This window comes from Rhinatrema bivittatum, chromosome 3 (assembly GCF_901001135.1).
Source record: "Rhinatrema bivittatum chromosome 3, aRhiBiv1.1, whole genome shotgun sequence".
NCBI classification, from domain to species: Eukaryota; Metazoa; Chordata; class Amphibia; order Gymnophiona; family Rhinatrematidae; genus Rhinatrema; species Rhinatrema bivittatum.
Window position 1 is genome coordinate 503,560,465 of NC_042617.1, and position 19,402 is coordinate 503,579,866.

A 19,402-nucleotide genomic window follows, 5' to 3' on the forward strand; every position below is an offset into this window, starting at 1 on the left:
TACGCGAGTCCCGGGGCTCTGCGCGCGCCGGGAGGCCTATGTAAAATAGGCTTCCCGGCGCGCAGGGCCCTGCTCGCGTAAATCCGCCCGGTTTTGGGCGGATTTACGCGAGCAGGGCTCTGAAAATCCGCCCCTATGTGTTTACATGCTCTTATCTGTGTGTTATTAATGTGTCAAACACTGGGTCAAAGCAGACATCTCCTAGACAGCTTTCTAAAGATGTCAAAAAAATGACCTTCTTAATTAACCCGACATTGCAACATTTTGGAGGGATAATACCTTTATTCTTAAGGGGAAAGTTGAAAGCATACAATGGTAGGAAATAATTTCACCCGGTACGTCAGTAAAAATACAAAGAAAAAAGAGAAGCACGACAGGTGCACAGCCACAAATATATATGAGCACACATCAAATTCTAATATTGCAACTGTTATAATCTGGTGTGGTTGTGGATCCTGGATTGTAGTAAGAGCTGACTCCACCCACAGGGAAGAGCCCTGTGGGGACTCACTACGATAGGTGTGGCCTCAGCAGAGATGGACACAGATGTGAGAGACTTTATTATACTGAAATCATGGGTGGCACCCACAGCGTGAAGAGAAGACCATTCCAGAGTAGTAAGGCTGCTTAATGATGATATCCCTGGTAGTGGCCCGCAGATCGGGGATGCTAGGAAATTCCTCTCTTGATGACACCCCGAGGATCAGCGAGTAATAGTTCAGAAAGGTGCAGGAGGTCAGCAGAGCGAAGAAGATGATGTAACTTACTCCGTAGTGTAGAAAGGTAGCTGGGATGTGCACGGCAGTGGCCCGAGGCACGGGGTACACTGACGGTTCCATCAGCAAGATGGTGGAAGCGATAAAGACTCACAAGGCTGAACTGGTAGGATCTTGAATCGGGATGACAGAAATCTCCAGCAAGGAAGGCCCTCCGAGGAGCAAATAGTCAGAACGTAAGAAGGCCTCCGAGGAGCGGGTACCTAAGGCATTCTATGTCCAGGAAATCAGGAAGCAGTTCAAGCAGTGAAGTGAAGTGTCTCTGAATGGAGTGGAATAAGCAGGAAAGAAGTCCTTGCTAACTCTTAGGAAACATAGGCTGGCTAGGTTAAATACCTCTGGCAGGTGACGTCATGCAGAGGGGACGCCCCCGAGGTTCCTGCCATGACGTGAATAAGAGAGGGACTGATGCGCTTGCCCTAGGTAATCCCCAATTTAAGATGGCAGACGGGATTGCCCATGCCATCCTGGGGACACCGGGGAAGACGGCGTTTCCAGGCTGAGGCCACCATGGCTCCGAGTATCGCTGGTGCAGGGAAAAGAGAGGTGAGTAGCAAAGGTTGCATCCTTCTGCGACCAACTGGCGCAACAGCAACTAAACAGACTAATGTTAATCAATCCAAAAATAAACAGTGTTAAAACTCACTGGAAAGGAGAAATCACTGAAGAATGCAACGGCAGCAATACAAGAGCTGAAATGATATTATTGAGCTGTTGGCCAGAAACAAAGAAAGAAAACGACCCATTGTTAGAAAAGCACCATGCTGACAGAGTGACAGCTATCAAAAGAAGGGTCAAGAAGAATTTCCCACAACATCCAAATGTTATAAATACAAATATTAAAGAAATTATAATACAGTGAACTTACTGCATATGAATTTTCTATTGGCTATTGGCTGACAGCTCAATAGCGTCATTTCAGCTCTAGTATTACTGCAGCTGCATTCTTCAGTGATTTCTCCACATTATACACATTAGTTGGTATAGATAATGTCCCATACTATGGAGGATACTAGACGTAAGCTTAATTGACAACTTCATTTTGCGCCTTTTTCCTTTTAAAACGCCATGGACTCAGTATGATCAGTTTGCAGTTCCTGTTTCTGCTGGCAGCATATTCATTCGCTTGTCATTTATAAGAAAATTCATATGGAGTAAGTTCACTTTGTTATAATTTATTTAATATTTGTATTTATAACATTTGGATGTTGCGGGCAAAGAAATTCAAACATGAACTTAAAACATGGTTATTTCAAAATGCCTACAACCTAACTTAAGCTTTTCTGAAATCAGTACTTGCTCCTTCATGGTCAAATCCATCATGAACCTAACTAAAGAACTCAATACCGCATTACTTTCCAACTCAGCCCAAATATATATATTTGTATTTGATACATCTTCTCTCTACCCTCTACATTATATCCCTCTGACACCCTGTGTTAAAAGTGCTACCTCACCCCAAATATCTTTCCTCCCCTGACCACTTTAGTCAATGTATGTGACTTTCGCTAAAATGTATGATATATGAACACATCAAGTGAATTTAATTGTCTACCTATGATATGTATGTCTTGATGTAAACCATTGTGATCTTCACTCAGAACAATGGTATATAAAAAGGCCAAATAAATAAATGATGGCCATTTATATTCTTTTTTATATCAGATCTGCATCACACATTTGTTAAATTTAAAATGAGATCTTTTTTTCTGGTACTTTGTATTATTCTTACTCTTCGGGTTTTTTTGTATCTAGCATAGTTTCATGGGTTTGGCAGGCTCTGATAAACTATGATCCTGGTTGGACATTTAGGACCATAAAAAGAGGCCACAATGTTATTGCAGATCTGATTCCCACACCGTATCATTTGTGCTGATATTTCTTTTGTCCTCATTTTGGTGCCAGCTTGGCTAGCAAGGCTAATAAATCCTTCGGGCTTGTCACGTACACAGAACTGCATTTGGCTGCCCTTGGCAAAACATGTTTTCTCTGCATTTTGCTGTGCATAGCCCAAATAGGCCAATGTCCATTTTTACTGAAATCAGAGGCTCCATCTTAGCTGCTTGTTCTTGTTAGCAAGAATTGGGATATTTCCTACAGGTTCTTCAGCGTTGAAAAGTGATGGCTGAGAGGGGACATAATCATGAGTGGGGTAGAACAGGTCAATAAAATTAAACAAATAACATTTTAAAAAAGACTATTACTTACCCTTTCAAATATTCCTAAAAGAAGGGAACTCTCATGAAAATAACAACCAGCATATTTAAAATTATTAATACTTTTTTATTCAGCATACAATACGGGTAGATGTGAATTGGTTATTTGCTCTTTCGGATAATAGAAAGACTAGGGGGCACTCCATGAAGTTAGCATGTGGCACATTTAAAATTAATCGGAGAAAGTTCTTTTTCACTCAATGCACAATTAAACTCTGGAATTTGTTGCCAGAGGATGTGGTTAGTGCAGTTAGTATAGCTGTGTTTAAAAAAGGATTGGATAAGTTCTTGGAGGAGATGTCCATTACCTGCTATTAATTAAGTTGACTTAGATAATAACCACCGCTATTACTGGCAACGGTAACATGGAATAGACTTAGTTTTTGGGTACTTGCCAGGTTCTTATGGCCTAGATTGGCCACTGTTGGAAACAGGATGATGGGCTTGATGGACCCTTGGTCTGACCCAGTATGGCATGTTCTTATGTTCTTATGTGAAATCTGTTGCCTGAGAACATGGTCAAGCATAGTGAGGTTTGAACAAATTCCTGGAGGAAAAGTCCATAAAACGTTATTAGCTAGTTAGCCCAAAGAAATTGTGCGGTCCTAGTACCTTCTTGGCAGAAGGTGCCCGGGAGAGGTGGCTATCAGCTGGTTAGGAAAATGGATGCTCAGTTTTAGAGCGTCTGTTTTCCTAACCTGTGCACAACCACAGGTTAGGAAAATGGACATTCGTTAATTGAGCGTCCCTTTTCCTAACCTCACCAAGGCACCTTTTTTTTAAATTTTTTTTCCGGGCATTCTAATTTTTTTTGCTCCTCTGACTTAATATCGCCATGGTATTAAGACCAGAGGAAGTACAGAAAAGCTGTATTTTCTGCTTTTCTGTACATTTTTTTGGCTGCTCTAAAATAAACGCCTGCTTGGGGCAGGCATTCATTTTGGCGAGTAAAATTGTGCGCGTGGGGGACACATTTTTTTTTTTGCATGGGGGGGAATAGATAGTAGTCTCATCAACATGCATTTGCATGCGATGAGCACTATTACCTTCGCGCACGATTGGACATGCGTTTTTGGATGCACTAACCCCTGTTTTGCATCAGAGGTTATGGACACGCATCCAAAACGCACGTCCAATCGCAGGTTGAGCCGTGCGCTGCAGCCAGCACACAGTATTGCATTGGCCTGAAAGACTTTAAGCTCTATTTACAAAGATGTGTTACTGTAGAAACATGTTGTCAGTAGATAGGTCCCATTAGAAAATTAAGCCATTGGTCTTGTACACCAGATTCAGCTTGTTAAAGCTATTTCAAGTCAAATTAGGGTGTTTGACAAATGTTTGTTTTAAGGTGGCAGTTGTAAAAACCATTTGAAGTTTATGATTACTTATTGTAAATTGTCAAGCCCCTGATCATATACGATCCTGTCTACGAGGTCCCTTCTCTTCATTAGATACATGTTGTCAGTATTAGGACTCTGACTCATCCAGGTTAAAGCACCTATTAAGCATTTAACCGTACACCCTACGGTAACACTTTATATTTCTCCTGCCTTATCTTCCTTCCAGCTTGTCGCAAGCTTCCAAGTTCTCTTTCCCTGTTGATTGTAACTTTGACTTATTCCCTCCTATTGTTTAGCTCTCGTTTACTTGAATTGTTACTCCAGTTATTCCCTGTTAAATGTAAACCGATCCGATATGGTTATTACTATGAAGGTCGGTATAAAAAACTGTTAAATAAATAAATAAAAAAATAAATTAGATATGACAAGGAGACATTCATAGTATATATTTCATTATCAGAAACTAGCAGTTACAGCAAATGTGATAGGGAGTTGTAATTACAGTGCACAGCAAGAGAGGAAAAAAAACCCCCAGAAATCTTTTCTGCATTACACATTATGAAGGAGATCACAGATTTGTTATATATATATATATATGCAGCTAGGCAGATACTCCTTTGCTGGTTCCCATGACTTCATAATAATAACCTAAATCAGTATTTCATATTTTTCATGTCTCTCTCATTCCCAGCACACTTCCTCTTCTCTTCTGTTTCTAGCATCCAAGGCCAAACCAAAGTTCTGCAGATTTGAAATGCTGCCTAAGTTTATTTCAGCTGAAAACTCACCTAGATTTAGTATCCTAAGTTATGTGCCTAGTGAGGAAAATCAGTGCTAAGCACCTGTTTTGCCCACGCTGACTCTGCCCCCGTAGCCAGTTTAGCCACTTATTTTGTAGGCTCCTAAATTTAAGGACCCAGCCCTAGTACATTTTCAAAAGGGCCAATTTAGGACCCTGATTCCAAATATTAGACATCCAAGCCCTTGGAAAATCATCCTGTTTGAGTTTGACATCAGAACAGTAGAGCCATTTAAAAGACGTAATGACTTTTGCTCACTGCACACTTACCTTTCATACTTGCTCATCTGAAAAATACCGATTAATTATATGAAACGGATATATTATCTATTATCAAGCTCTAACAATCTCTTGTGCCCTAATATGTGATTTGTTAGCTTCAGTATAAACTTCAAGAATTCTCTTTTTTATAGCAACATTACATGGTATTGCTGCTGGCATAGATTTGTGGTTGTTACCATAGAAACTGAGAGCTGGATCAGCCATGTGGACATTGTAAAAAATGTTTAGGTGGAAGTAAATCGATGTGTCTTGTGTGCATATATATGTTTGTTGTGAATTTACCACCACTCTTTTCAGTGGTTGAATATGTCGGGTTATCTCCATTACTTTTTTCTCTACCACCTCCAGCAGACCTGCTTCGTCTCTTCTGCAGATGGCAGGATGATCACCATCCAACACGGACACAGAGGCTGCTGACATCTTGTTCCTCTTTTTGGCAGCTGATGGGATGAGTAGAGCCAGCTGACACAGACACAAAGTCACCACTCACCTTCCTCTTTTTGACAGCCTGCAGGATGAGCTCCCACAGTCACTCCATCCCTGCAATGTCCGCAAAAGATTCTAAAACTTACGGCTGGCACTTTCTAACTGCTGATTTCATGTGATCAGTGGCCGGGAAGTGCCAGCTGTGAATTTTTTAATTATCATGGTGTAAAAAGTGAGTAGCACCCAGAGATTTCCCCCATCATGTCTGTGGGGCCTTCAACTGCAGCAAATTCATGACAAGTGAATTTGCTGCAGTACAAAAAGGTTGTAGGTCAGCAACTGTGCAGAAAATTACCAGTGTTTTTAACAAGGATGGTCCCACGAAACACAACAGAAGCCGATCCAATTTGCTATGTAGCAACCAAAAGTAGACAGATCAGTGAAAAAGATTCTTTATTTGTCAGTGTTTTGACCCATCATCAGCTAAGATGCTTTTTTGAATAGTATCTGAATTGGGGGGGGGGGGTTCTCACCATAGAGAAATCATTCTGTTTTCTTCCTGAAACTGTCAACTTGGGATCTATCTAGTGTATCTTACTTATTCTCCTGGTCTAGCTAGAATATTGTTTTCCTTTCAACCTTTTCTAGAATCCTAAAGTTGAAAGATCTGGTAGCCATTTTACACCAGCAAGCACAGTGTTAACTTGTAGATGTGAGTAATCAGTTTCCTGGTTATATTTTGAGCCAATCAGGAGAGGTGTAACAGAGCTGTAAGGACTCTGAGAGCATGTTCCATGGAGCTCAGATGAAAAGAGTGAGAGGCAGCTATGGATTGGACTGCACCTTTGGGAGGAAGGAGAAGAGAGTGGAGGAGATTCTGGAGTCTGCAGGATTTCAACTGAGCTCCTGGAAGCTAACCAATATGGTGATATACAGCCTCCTACATGGAGCTGTGATATAAATTGCATTTGGATTTGCTGTAAATCCACTTGAGTTCAGACCAGAGAATAAAAGGAAACCAGGAGCCAGCATACACCCTTGTTGCATGCCATTTTACCTTGTGCAAAAGAGCTGGACTTGCACGCTCCCTGCATTTTGCTGTGCCTGCCTGCTACCTGTTCTGCCTGCAGTCTTTTGGCAGGACAGAGATGATATGAACAGTGCTGGGACTTCCTGAACCCTCTCTCTTATCGTCCCCCCCTCCACCTCTCCCCACACATACCATAGGACTGTGATTTAAAAATTATTTTGCCTTAATCTTGTAAAAGAGTTGTATGTTCTCTTTACTCATATTAGATACAATGCTGTAAAAAGAAGATTGTCTGTATGGCAAGATGAGAGATTTTGCAACACATTGGGGCTGATATTAAGAAAGTTGAGTTCCTAACCTAGACACGGATGTTTTAGGTGCTTAAAATTAGATGAATTTTCAGCCAGACTTAGGTTCTAATGGTATCTTAGCAGAATGGCATCTTGTCTCCCCTCCCCCCCCCAAAAAAAAAGGTGTTTTCCTGTAATTGTTGAAGGGGCTGCACAGGGATCCACTTGTATTCATAGGAATTTAGAACTTCCAGCTTGAGTGGCAACTGCAATAAGGCATGAACCCCCTTGACCTTTAAGATGCTGCTTCTACCTGACATTTGTATTTTAAGATAGATACTGTTTCTAGCTGACAGAAAATTGTATGGGCAGATGGAAAATGTTATTCTTGCAACTAGCATGAAGCAGGCATTAGAGGTGTGAGATAGTCCCCATGTGGGTCTTGTTCTCTCACTAAGTACAGCTAACGGCTAATCTTGTGGTTAAGCAACCTTTTCACACCTCAAGTCCTTGCTGGGCTAGTGGGTTAGTGACCGTTTTACACCTGCATGCTTGGTGAATTGCCAACTATTGTTCTCAAACTCTGTGAAGAGTCTGGTACCTGGTACTATGTCCAGATTAGCTTCAGAACCATTTCCTTATATGTTCAGCTAAATTCCCAGACAATAAAAGCCTTTCCAAAGTGACTATGATCTGTGTCTCCCACTTGGATAAAGGAATTGCCCCGGGACCTGAACCTTCCTAATTGATGAGGTTCGACAGTTCCTAAGTTTTAGGGTGAAAATTTTTCTACTTTTAGGTTCTTAATACTGAGGCACCTGATTGTAGGCCTACTATTTATTTGTCTACATTTAGGTTAACTTAAGCTTGGCATTAGGTGCCTCGCTTACTTCCTCCGACCTGATTCCCACCTCTAGCCCCACCCTTCTACCCCCAGGTTTTAGGTTTCTAAGAGATAGATATTCACTGCCACTTAGCCGGCAGTGTCAGTGAATATCTGTCGGGACACACCAGACAGATGGTTCTCACATGCGTGACACTGAACACATGACCATCATGGGGCTAAATGTAAAAGCACAGTTTGCATCCACAGGAGCCCCTATGACCCACAATTATGGATGTAAAGCAGAATTATGACATTCCCTGTACAACTCACCTTACAAAAAAGATATTCTGGTTCTAGTGTCATCTCAGTAACAGCAACACAAACTCCTACTACCAGGCTCGATAGCCCTACTTATGAAAAGTCAGCAGTTTATCACCAATGCATGTCCTCTTGAGAAAATACTACAAATAAGACTGATACAGATGCTTACATGCTAGTAAAATACCTCACCTCGGTCACATACACAGAACTGACCTAACATACTCCCAGGATCTGCAGTAATGCACATAAATTAATCTGCACACAGTTACACCTGTATTGTGGAATGCACTCAAACAGTAACAACCCTACCTATGAAAAGGCAACACTACAAATATTAAATCAGGCCCTAAACACTAATACACCTCCTATTAGGAAAACAGAACTAGCCAAGCAGCTATAGATCCAAACACAGGAATAATTGTATAACTATACTTATAAGCAGAATAAATTGTTTCACAACAACTATGAACAGAATAATATCTAACAATTAAAAACTCATAAAAATTATTTAAAATTCTCCAAATACCAATACAATATTTCAAAACAGCAGACACATCACATAATATTCAGTAATTAAAATGGCAATTAATCAATAAACTTAAAAAGCCACTTTTACTAACCCCCTCCAGCAGCTCTCCTTCTCCTCTTCCATGCAGGCCAGTAGCACACACCAGAAGCAGTAGTGGCTGAAGTTCTGTATTCATAGTCTTCTTCCTTAGGGCCCACGACCAGTCTCTCTGTCTCTCACACACACACATATACTAGTCACACAAACCAATCATCTTCTGACCAGTCTTTCTCTTACACCACACACACACACACACACACCAGTCACCTTCCCGAACAGTCTCTCTCATGCACACACACACACACACACAGGCTTTCTGCTCCCATGTTCTATCTTACATATACAGGCTTCTCACTCCTATGCTGAGTCTTCCACACACCCACGCACCCAGGTTTCTCACTCCTATGCTAGCTCTCTCCACATGCACAGGCTTCTCATTCTCGTAATCACTTTCTCTCTCTCTCTCTCACACACACACACACACTCACACACTCCAGTCATCTTCCTGACCAGTCACTTCCTTTGTCTCTCCTATATACACATATCACCTCTCTGACCAGTTTCTCTCAATCACACACATGCTCTCTCTCACACACTTACATAGATGATCTTAATCAAATTCTCAATCACAGTTACACATACACACTCTCAATCACACACACATTCTCTCACAGACAGGCTGGATGGCTGTCTCTATCTCTCACTTCCTGCCCCCACCCTCCCCTGAGCACAAATGGTAGCTGCAGCAGCCTCCTCCTTCTCCAGCACCTGCAGGCCAAGAAAGAAGAATCCCATCGGCCACGGTAGGCTAATGCTGTTGTTTCCTTTGCCAATTGCCAGCTACTTCGGATTTTGCTCTGGGCCCACGCTACTGCTCAGGGCCGATGCTGCCGCCACTACTTTTCCATGCAGCATGGCTCTTTCTTCTTCCTGTGCACCCCACTGCGCATCACTTCCTGTTCCGGGTCATGGGGGCAGATGCTGGAAGAAGAAAAGGCCCAGCCACAGTTGCCAGCCTCCACTAACACTGCTGCCGTTCCCATCCAGGCTTGAACATGCTGATAGCCCGGGCGGCAACGGCAGCAGTGGAAGATTGTTCATCTCTCGCACGGTGAAGGAAGAGGAGGGAAGAGCAGCGGGAGACCGGTAGCATGCGAAACACATGCCACTGCTTGGCGACACACACCGGTTGAGAATTGCTGATTTAGTCAAATAATTACTTATCCTGCTATATAGCCTGCTAAGAGGTAGATGGAGCATGGGTGTAACTGGGAGGAGTAGAGTTAGCTGGGTAAGTTATCTAGCTAATTCCAGTTTTCAGAGTTAGCTGCATAACTTATCAGGCTAACTGTGGTTGGGCCATAGACCTGTCCTAAAGTTAGTCGGTTAATTTATATGGCTTTTAGATAGCCAGGTATATTCAGTGACACAGCCATGCTACTGAATATCCAGGCTAAGGTAGCTGGACAGGTTTATCTGGCTAACTAGTTCGACTGCATAGCGGCTGAATTTGGACCTCTAAATTTAAATGCTTAAGAGGGGTAATTTTCATTTAGACATCTAGATCATTTGAATATTGGTCCAATTGTGTATGTTTTCAGTATTTGGTCCAGTCTTTTTAGATATATTTCATTTAGTGCTACTTTTTAATTTTTTTTCAATGCATTTAAAATGGAGTTCATCACAAAATATGTATATTCAATAGGTCATAGTGCATTATTCCTGTCTCTCCCATCTTTGCCAAGTTTTTAAACTGTAAATCATTCTATGCACAGTTTAATCTGCTACATTGGCCCCCAGTGTTGTGTTGGGGACATTCCTATATGTCTCAGGCTACCTTAGAGTGTGAAACAAATGGTAAATTATTTCTCAATGTATATTTGGGTTAGCAGAAGAAGCTCTTGGAGGTGGGGATGGGGAGATAGCAGTGAAGGGAGGAACGGGAATTGTGGTTGAATACAGAGGGAAAGGAGTCGGCACTAGAGAATTATGTTCAATACTCATGTTCCTGTTGAGGGGGAGTACAATTTTGAAGAAGATAGCTGGTAAGATTAAAGGGTATGAATATTGCATGTAAACGTGCTTTCACAATGCATGTACTTCTAGCTGGATTAAAAATAGGTGTTCTCCTAGGCCTGATGACAGTTGGTCAAATGTTGCTGGATTCCAAACAGAACGTTCACAATTTTCAAACGTTGAAAACACAGTATTCATTGGACAATAAGGATTTCTTTGCTTACTTGCAGGCACAATATTATATTGAATCTTTGCTGCATGATTTATGCTTTTTCCTGGATTGCTTGGGAAAGCTAGTAGAAAGCACTAATTTATGTGAAATGCAGTTTAGAATCCTTCATAGATTATACTTCTCAAGTTCTCACCTTGCAAGTCCAAAAAGCTGAGATAATTTTGGAAAGTAAGTATCTAAAATGTGGATTGTTGGAGGGGCATTTCTTTCTGGCCTGCTCAGAGATTCAGTGATTTTGGGCTCTGGCGTTTGCTCATATTTCTAATTGGGCAGGCAGTGCTGTTCCTTTGGATGCCTTTCTGAGATAATTAGATATCTTTGATAATTATGATATGACTGATAATAATCTCTTATTATTTGTCTAAAAGGCATGCTGTATGATAAAGAAAGGCATTTTATTACAATGGATAGATGCCAATCCACCCGCTTTGGAAATGTGGCACAATTAAATGAATATTTTGATGCCAGTTTGTAATCCACGAAAGGACATATGTAAACCCAATATTTAAAAAGGGCTCCAGGGGCAATCTGGGAAACTACAGACCGGTTAGCCTGACTTCAGTTCCAGGAAAAATAGTGGAAAGTGTTCTAAACATCAAAATCACAGAACATATAGAAAGACATGGTTTAATGGAACAAAGTCAGCATGGCTTTACCCAAGGCAAGTCTTGCCTCATAAATCTGCTTCACTTTTTTGAAGGAGTTAATAAACATGTGGATAAAGGTGAACCGGTAGATGTAGTATACTTGGATTTTCAGAAGGCGTTTGACAAAGTTCCTCATGAGAGCCTTCCAAGAAAAGTAAAAAGTCATGGGATAGGTGGCGATGTCCTTTCGTGGATTGCAAACTGGCTAAAAGACAGGAAACAGAGAGTAGGATTAAATGGACAATTTTCTCAGTGGAAGGGAGTGGACAGTGGAGTGCCTCAGGGATCTGTATTGGGACCCTTACTTTTCAATATATTTATAAATGATCTGGAAAGAAATACGACGAGTGAGATAATCAAATTTGCAGATGACACAAAATTGTTCAGAGTAGTTAAATCACAAGCAGATTGAGATAAATTGCAGGAAGACCTTGTGAGACTGGAAAATTGGGCATCCAAATGGCAGATGAAATTTAATGTGGATAAGTGCGAGGTGATGCATATTGGGAAAAATAACCCATGCTATAATTACACAATGTTGGGTTCCATATTAGGTGCTACAACCCAAGAAAGTGATCTAGGCGTCATAGTGGATAACACATTGAAATTGTCGGTTCAGTGTGCTGCGGCAGTCAAAAAAGCAAACTGAATGCTGGGAATTATTAGAAAGGGAATGGTGAATAAAACGGAAAATGTCATAATGCCTCTGTATCGCTCTATGGTGAGACCGCACCTTGAATACTGTGTACAATTCTGGTCGCCGCATCTCAAAAAAGATATAATTGCGATGGAGAAGGTACAGAGAAGGGCTACCGAAATGATAAGGGGAATGGAACAGCTCCCCTATGAGGAAAGACTAAAGAGGTTAGGACTTTTCAGCTTGGAGAAGAGACGGATGAGGGGGGATATGACAGAGATGTTTAAAATTATGAGAGGTCTAGAACGGGTAGATGTGAATCGGTTATTTACTCTTTCGGATAATAGAAAGACTAGGGGGCACTCCATGAAGTTAGCATGGGGCACATTTAAAACTAATCGGAGAAAGTTCTTTTTTACCCAACGCACAATTAAACTCTGGAATTTGTTGCAGAGGATGTGTTTAGTGCAGTTAGTATAGCTGTGTTTAAAAAAGGATTGGATAAGTTCTTGGAGGAGAAGTCCATTACCTGCTATTAAGTTCACTTAGAAAATAGCCACTGCGATTAGTAATGGTAACATGGAATAGACTTAGTTTTTGGGTACTTGCCAGGTTCTTATGGCCTGGATTGGCCATTGTTGGAAACAGGATGCTGGGCTTAATGGACCCTTGGTCTGACCCAGTATGGCATTTTCTTATGTTCTTATGACATCACCACCTATCCCATGACTTTTTGAGTGTTTAACAATCCTTTCACTATTTCTGCTGATGTATGTGGGGGTGGGGGGGGGGGGCAGGGTTTAAGAGGAGAGATGGGGGAAATTTCTACAGGGCCATAAGCAGATTTGAGAGAGAGGAAGTTTGGCTTTGGCAAGATAGAATATATACCTTCGTACGCTGTTAAATTTGTCACAATGTTGTTTGGACACCATATGCCCAGTGGATGAATAAACAGAATTTTCCTAAAAAGAGGCGTTCTTGCGGGGACGGGTGGTTTTTTGATTGGGGGAGTAAATTAGGTGTGTAGAATGGAATTTTAAAATCCACGTTCTTATGTTTTCCCCCATCCTTCTGGCCAAAGAAGTAGCAGGGGTAAGATCTGCAGGTACTTTTGTATTCACATACCTTGTATGAGAGTCCAAAAGTACCTACATTATCTGAATGTAACTTGCCTTGAGCTACAATGAAAAGGCATGACCTAAATTTAGTAAATGAACTAACCTGGGCAGTTTCTCTTTGAAAATTAACTACAAGACACCTGGGTGCAAAAGTACCTGATGACTTTGCATGTAAGTGGGCTACAGAAACTTGTCCCCAGGGATGTCAACTTTCAAACTGGTGTGCACGTGTGCATCAGCCCGTACTCAGGGACGTGGCTATTTTATAATATGCACGCGTACATGTGTGCATATTATAAAAAAGCCTGGCCGCACACACGTGTGCTAAATTTTAAATGGGCGTGCACATAAGCACACAAATTCCACTTCTGCCATGTAAGTCGGGGGATTTTAAAAGGGGCATGCCCTGACGCCCTTCCCAGTTTACAAGGCCATCCACCAGTTCGCCCAGTTAACAGCTTAAGTCCTCCAATCCCTCTGGTTTGAGAGCCTACACTCCCCCCTGCCAGTTACCCCAGGCCCTTTAAACCCCTCAGAAATAGCTCAGTGCTTTTATTTTATGACTTAAACGTCATCTTTTGCAGGAGTAGAGTTTGGCGGCAGGGGACCTTGGTGTGTGCCAGGGCACATGAATATTTACGCGTGCATCTCTTGGCCAGGCCCCGAAATGCCCACGCCCCGCCCAGACTATGTCCACACTCTGCTCCTTTTTGGAAATTTTTTAGATGTGCGCGCCACGACATTTACACTTGTATATAGGAGCTCTTTAAAATACGGTCAGCACAGACAAGCCCAACTGCTTCACGCATCACCTAATTGATGTGTGTGCCAGGCTTTTAAATTTCACTTTTTAATGTGTATTTAACTGCTAAATCCATGTCCTAACGGGTACTTTCCAAGTATTCCTCAATTTATTCTATTACATTCACAGTTCAACATAGAAAAGAAGTAATTGCTTTAATACTCTGCAGAACTGGAGAAAATAACTGAGTCTGGTGTAAATCATTATAATATTAAACAAAAGATAAAATGAAATCTGTTGTTTCAGAGAGATCTTCCCCTTATTAAAGATTTATCATCTTGATACTCAAAGAATGTGCCTATTAAATAGAACTTGTATAATTCAGTCTTCACATAAAAAAGGTAATTATCAAAAGCATTCACACCTGTAAAACTGGGTTTTTGAAATTTGCTACTTTTATGCATATAATTTCTTTGAAAATTCCTGCCATAGGTTAAATGGGCTTCTGAAAATTGTTACAATATATGTGTAATGTTTGACCGACCGCGGGATGACCCTGCAACTGGTCGCACCCATCCTCAGATGCCTTAGCTTCCCACGCCTCTTTCAGGGTCTCCCTTAAGTGCCCACGCACAGTTCATGGTGAATGACATAAACCCCACGGAGGAAAACCAGGTGAGGTGCCGGGATGATGTCAGTGCAGGCTGGGAATTTAAATCCCAGCCGTGCTCCTAGCCAGTGCCTCAGCAGCAGGTCCTCCTGCCTTGCAGTACGTTTTGCTAGTTCCTGTGCTTTGTCTCGCAATTCCTGTGCCTTGTCTTGTTGTCCCAGTGCCTGATTCGTGTTTCTGCTACCTTTTCTTGCCTGGTTTGTGCCCTTGCTTTGCCCTCCTTGCCTTATCCTTCCCTTCTGCCTTGCCCTCGGGGTCCTATCTTGCCTTATCTTAACCATTCAGCTATCTTACCCCTCATTGTCTCGTCTCTGTCCATCTTGTCTGTCTTGGCTCGATTTTCCGATTCTGACCTCTGCCTTGGATTCTGACGTCTCTCTTGGATTGCCGCCTGCCCTGTTCCTTGGCCGGGACCCAGATACCGTTTGCTCGCTGCCTGCCCTGACACTTGGCCTGGACCTGGATATTGTGTGCTCGCTGCCTCTCCTGACCATTGCCCATACCAGGACTCTCTCTGACCAGCCTTTAAGGGATACTCGCCTAAGCCCTGCCAACCCCCGGAACCCAAAGGCTCAACCCCGGTTAATGGGACTGGTACAGGTGAAGCTCCAGTTCCAATCCCAGTAAGGACGTGTCTGCCAGCCGTCGGCATAGGTCGCAGCCTACGGGCTCACCTCCATGACAGTCTGTTACTTTTGGTGCATAGAACATATTGCCAGATGATGTGGTTAGTGCAGTTAGTGTAGCTGGGTTCAAGAAAGGTTTGGATAAGTTCTTGGAGGAGAAGTCCATTAATGGCTATTAATCAAATTTACTTAGGGAATAGCCACTGCTATTAATTGCATCAGTAGCATGGGATCTTCTTAGTGTTTGGGTACTTGCCAGGTTCTTGTGGCCTGGTTTGGCCTCTGTTGGAAACAGGATGCTGGGCTTGATGGACCCTTGGTCTGACCCAGCATGGCAATTTCTTATGTTCTTATGTTCTTAACATGCAGCTTCTTTGAAAATTCACCCCTCAGGGCATATTATTGTTCCCAGCAGTGATTTACATATATTGTTTCTTTCCTATTCCTGATTCTGCTACTGTCCTTAGCATATTTGTATTGTTGTCAGTTCAAACAAATAAAGCAAGTCGTACCAGAATCATTAAAAAAAAAGATTTAGGATAACAGAATTGTTGAATGGAACTTCAATTTACACTGCCTTCCAGTCCCATGGCTGTCTCGAACTGCTGAAAGACTTTAGTCAGAACTCTTGACATATTTGCGAATATTAACCCTAAGGGTCAGCGTTTTGGGGTTAATGTATCACAGGTGTATAATTTTTCCATTTATTTTTCTTTACACTTTACCTGAGCAGAACAGTCCATTGATATAGATGGTGAAATAATATCCATTTAAAGTAATTATAGTGCCCCATGGTGCAGGTATAGAAAGGACAATTACAAAACTGGAAGCAACTAAAGGCATTTCAGGCATTAGGGAGCACAGACATTTTTACTGAATGAAAACCAAAGTCCTCAGTCTGTGAACTTCTTCTTTGTTCTTAATCTTTTATCCTCAGGATATATTTTACTGTATAAAAACAGCTGAAGATTACATTTTGTCACTGTTTTATAACCTACACCGGGGTATTTCGTTTTAACTGAATTTACAAGATGTGGTTTAAACTGTTACAGAATCTCATTTTCTGATTGACAGAGATCACGGACATTGACTACCAGCACATGTCACTCATCCCTAGCAATATGTCTGACGATTTGACAACTCCTTTACAAAAGCAGTCCTTCTTCTTTGATAAAAGAAGTTACCATTTTTTTCCCACATTCTCCTCTAAAAGTTTCCTAGGCTCTGGTGCACCTAAATGTGAGATTAAAATATTTTTGCATTTTCTCTATCATATTTTTCTCTTGAGATCTTTGTAATATAATTTATGTTGCCTTCATTAAAAAAGGGTTTTTAGGATTGGCCTGTTGACCCAATGTCTGTACTGTAGTGTGCATCACCATGTAGGGTACCTGGGTTTGATTCCTGGATTAGGCCATGCCTTCACTGGGCTGGTCAAGGCTGCGGATGCCGCAGAAGTAGCATCCTTAGCCCATTTGGGGGGGGGGGGGGTTCCAGTCATTCCCAGTCATTCCCAATCATTGCACAATGGCAGCACCTCGTGACCACATTGAGGGACCATAAATTACAGGATTCCACAAGGAACCCTGCTGCATGGCCCCCCAGATGAGATCTGTCACTACAGTGATGTTGCTCTATGACTTTGGAAGGGATATAAAATAGGGGGGAAAAAACCCCTTGGGTAATTGCAGGGAGAGGAAAGGGATAGGGATTGAGTTGTGGGAGGGTTAGCAGAAGAAGCTCTTGATGGCTTGGAGGTGGGCCGGGGTAGATACTTAGAGCTGAAGGGGGGAGAAGGAATCATGGGTGAATATAGAATGAAAGGAGTCGGTGCTACAGAATTATGTTCTTCATTTTTGGCAAACATTATAAGTAATTAACACAGAAACATAAGATAGTATTGATGGCAGAAAAAGACCAAATGATCCATCCAGTCTGCTCAGGAAGCTTCTTGTGATAGTAACTGCCGCTCTGTGCAGGTTACCCCATAGTTCTGTTAAGGGTAGTAACTGCCGCTCTGTGCAGGTTACCTCCAAGCCTTATATTAAAGGTAGTATTGTTAACAATCAAATCCAAGCAACTGTCAAATCCACACCAAATTTACTGCTAGCAACATTTTTACAGAGTGAGCAGCCTTCCTGATAATTCATGCAATGCTGCTGCTTGAACCTGCTTTTCTTTTGGACTTGGCCACAGAAGCAGTCCTGGGCTTTTTCCAAAATGTCTGCATATCACTACCCTAGACCATAAAAGTCAGGGCCCAGCTTTGGTTGTCGTCTGAATCCAATTCCCCTTTCCCCACCCCTGCCATTGAAGTAGCGAGCGATGCTGCAGTTTCGTCAAAATCATGTATGCTAATTGGTTAGGGGTAGTATTCCCCATGTGCCAAAATCATGTATGCTAATTAGGTAAAGATAGTAATCCCCATGCCTGCAGTTAGAGGTAGCAGCTGCCGCTCCATGCTGGCTACCCCCCACATGCATCCTTTCTTAATTTCTAACTTTGGCCTTTAGGGATCCACAGTGTTTATCCCATGCCTTTTTGAATTTGTTTTCTGCTTTTGTCTTTACCTCTTCTTCCAGAAGGGCCTTCCAGGCATCCACCAGCCTCTCAGTCAGGGTGATCCAGTACCGAGCGGTAGGAAGAGCTGCGTTAGTGCCTACGGCACCCGCGGTTACCGCCCGCACAGTGCAGCTCACCTACCGCTCGATCCTGAAGCCTAATTATATGTAAATGTAAGCCGCGTCCGAAAAGCCTTAGTCCCGCGCAACCCAGGATACTGGATAGAGCGCCTATACAGGATCCTGGGTGCGCGGGCCTAAGGCTTCACGCCACGCTGGTATCTGTCATTTCAAATGTCATTTGAAATGACAGATACCAGGAAGTCTGGTCCGATCGGGTGCAAAAGTAAGTTGCTTCGCCGCTGTCAGTGTCCCCCTCCTCTCGGAGCAGGGAGCGAAAAGCAGCCTTGCTCCGGGAGGGGGGGGGGGGGGGACACTGACGGCGGCGAAGCAACGCAGAAGCAACGGCGAAACGACTTTTCAGTGTGTCCCCCCCTCTCGGAGCAGGGCGCGAAAAGCAGCCTTGCTCCGGGAGGGGGGGGACACTGACGGCGGCGAAGCAACGCAGAAGCAACGGCGAAACGACTTTTCAGTGTCCCCCCCCCTCTCGGAGCAGGGCGCGAAAAGCAGCCTTGCTCCGGGAGGGGGGGACGACACTGACAGCGGCGAAGCTTTCCCCCAGCCCGGACACCGGCAAAACTTGCTGTTTTGCAGCCATGAGCCACGAGCAGGAACGCGAAGATCTGGCTCCGATAGCTCCTCCCGACAAGATGGCCGCCTGCACGGGGAAAGAGTACAATTGGCCGCTCAAGACGTGATGTCGTGATGTCACGTCTTCAGCGGCCAATTGTACTCTTTCCCCGTGCAGGCGGCCATCTTGTCGGGAGGAGCTATCGGAGCCAGATCTTCGCGTTCCTGCTCGTGGCTCATGGCTGCAAAACAGCAAGTTTTGCCGGTGTCTGGGCTGGGGGAAAGCTTCGCCGCTGTCAGTGTCCCCCCCCCCCTCCCGGAGCAAGGCTGCTTTTCGCGCCCTGCTCCGAGAGGGAGGGGGGACACTGAAAAGTCGTTTCGCCGTTGCTTCTGCGTTGCTTCGCCGCCGTCAGTGTCCCCCCCCCCTCCCGGAGCAAGGCGGCTTTTCGCTCCCTGCTCCGAGAGGAGGGGGGACACTGAAAACTCGCTTTGCCGTTGCAGTCTCCGTGGCAGCCCCAGTCCGGACATCGGAGGGGGGCTGCAACGTTTTTTTCGCTTTTTTTTTTTTTTTTTTGGCTTCTGGAGGAGG

At 43.2% G+C, this 19,402-nt stretch overlaps 1 protein-coding gene across 1 annotated transcript in view; it reads left to right on the forward strand.

The window, feature by feature from the left end:
* Window positions 1-19,402, forward strand: part of XKR6 (XK related 6) — a 767,984-nt gene that overhangs the window by 222,986 nt on the left and 525,596 nt on the right. The window lies entirely within an intron of this gene.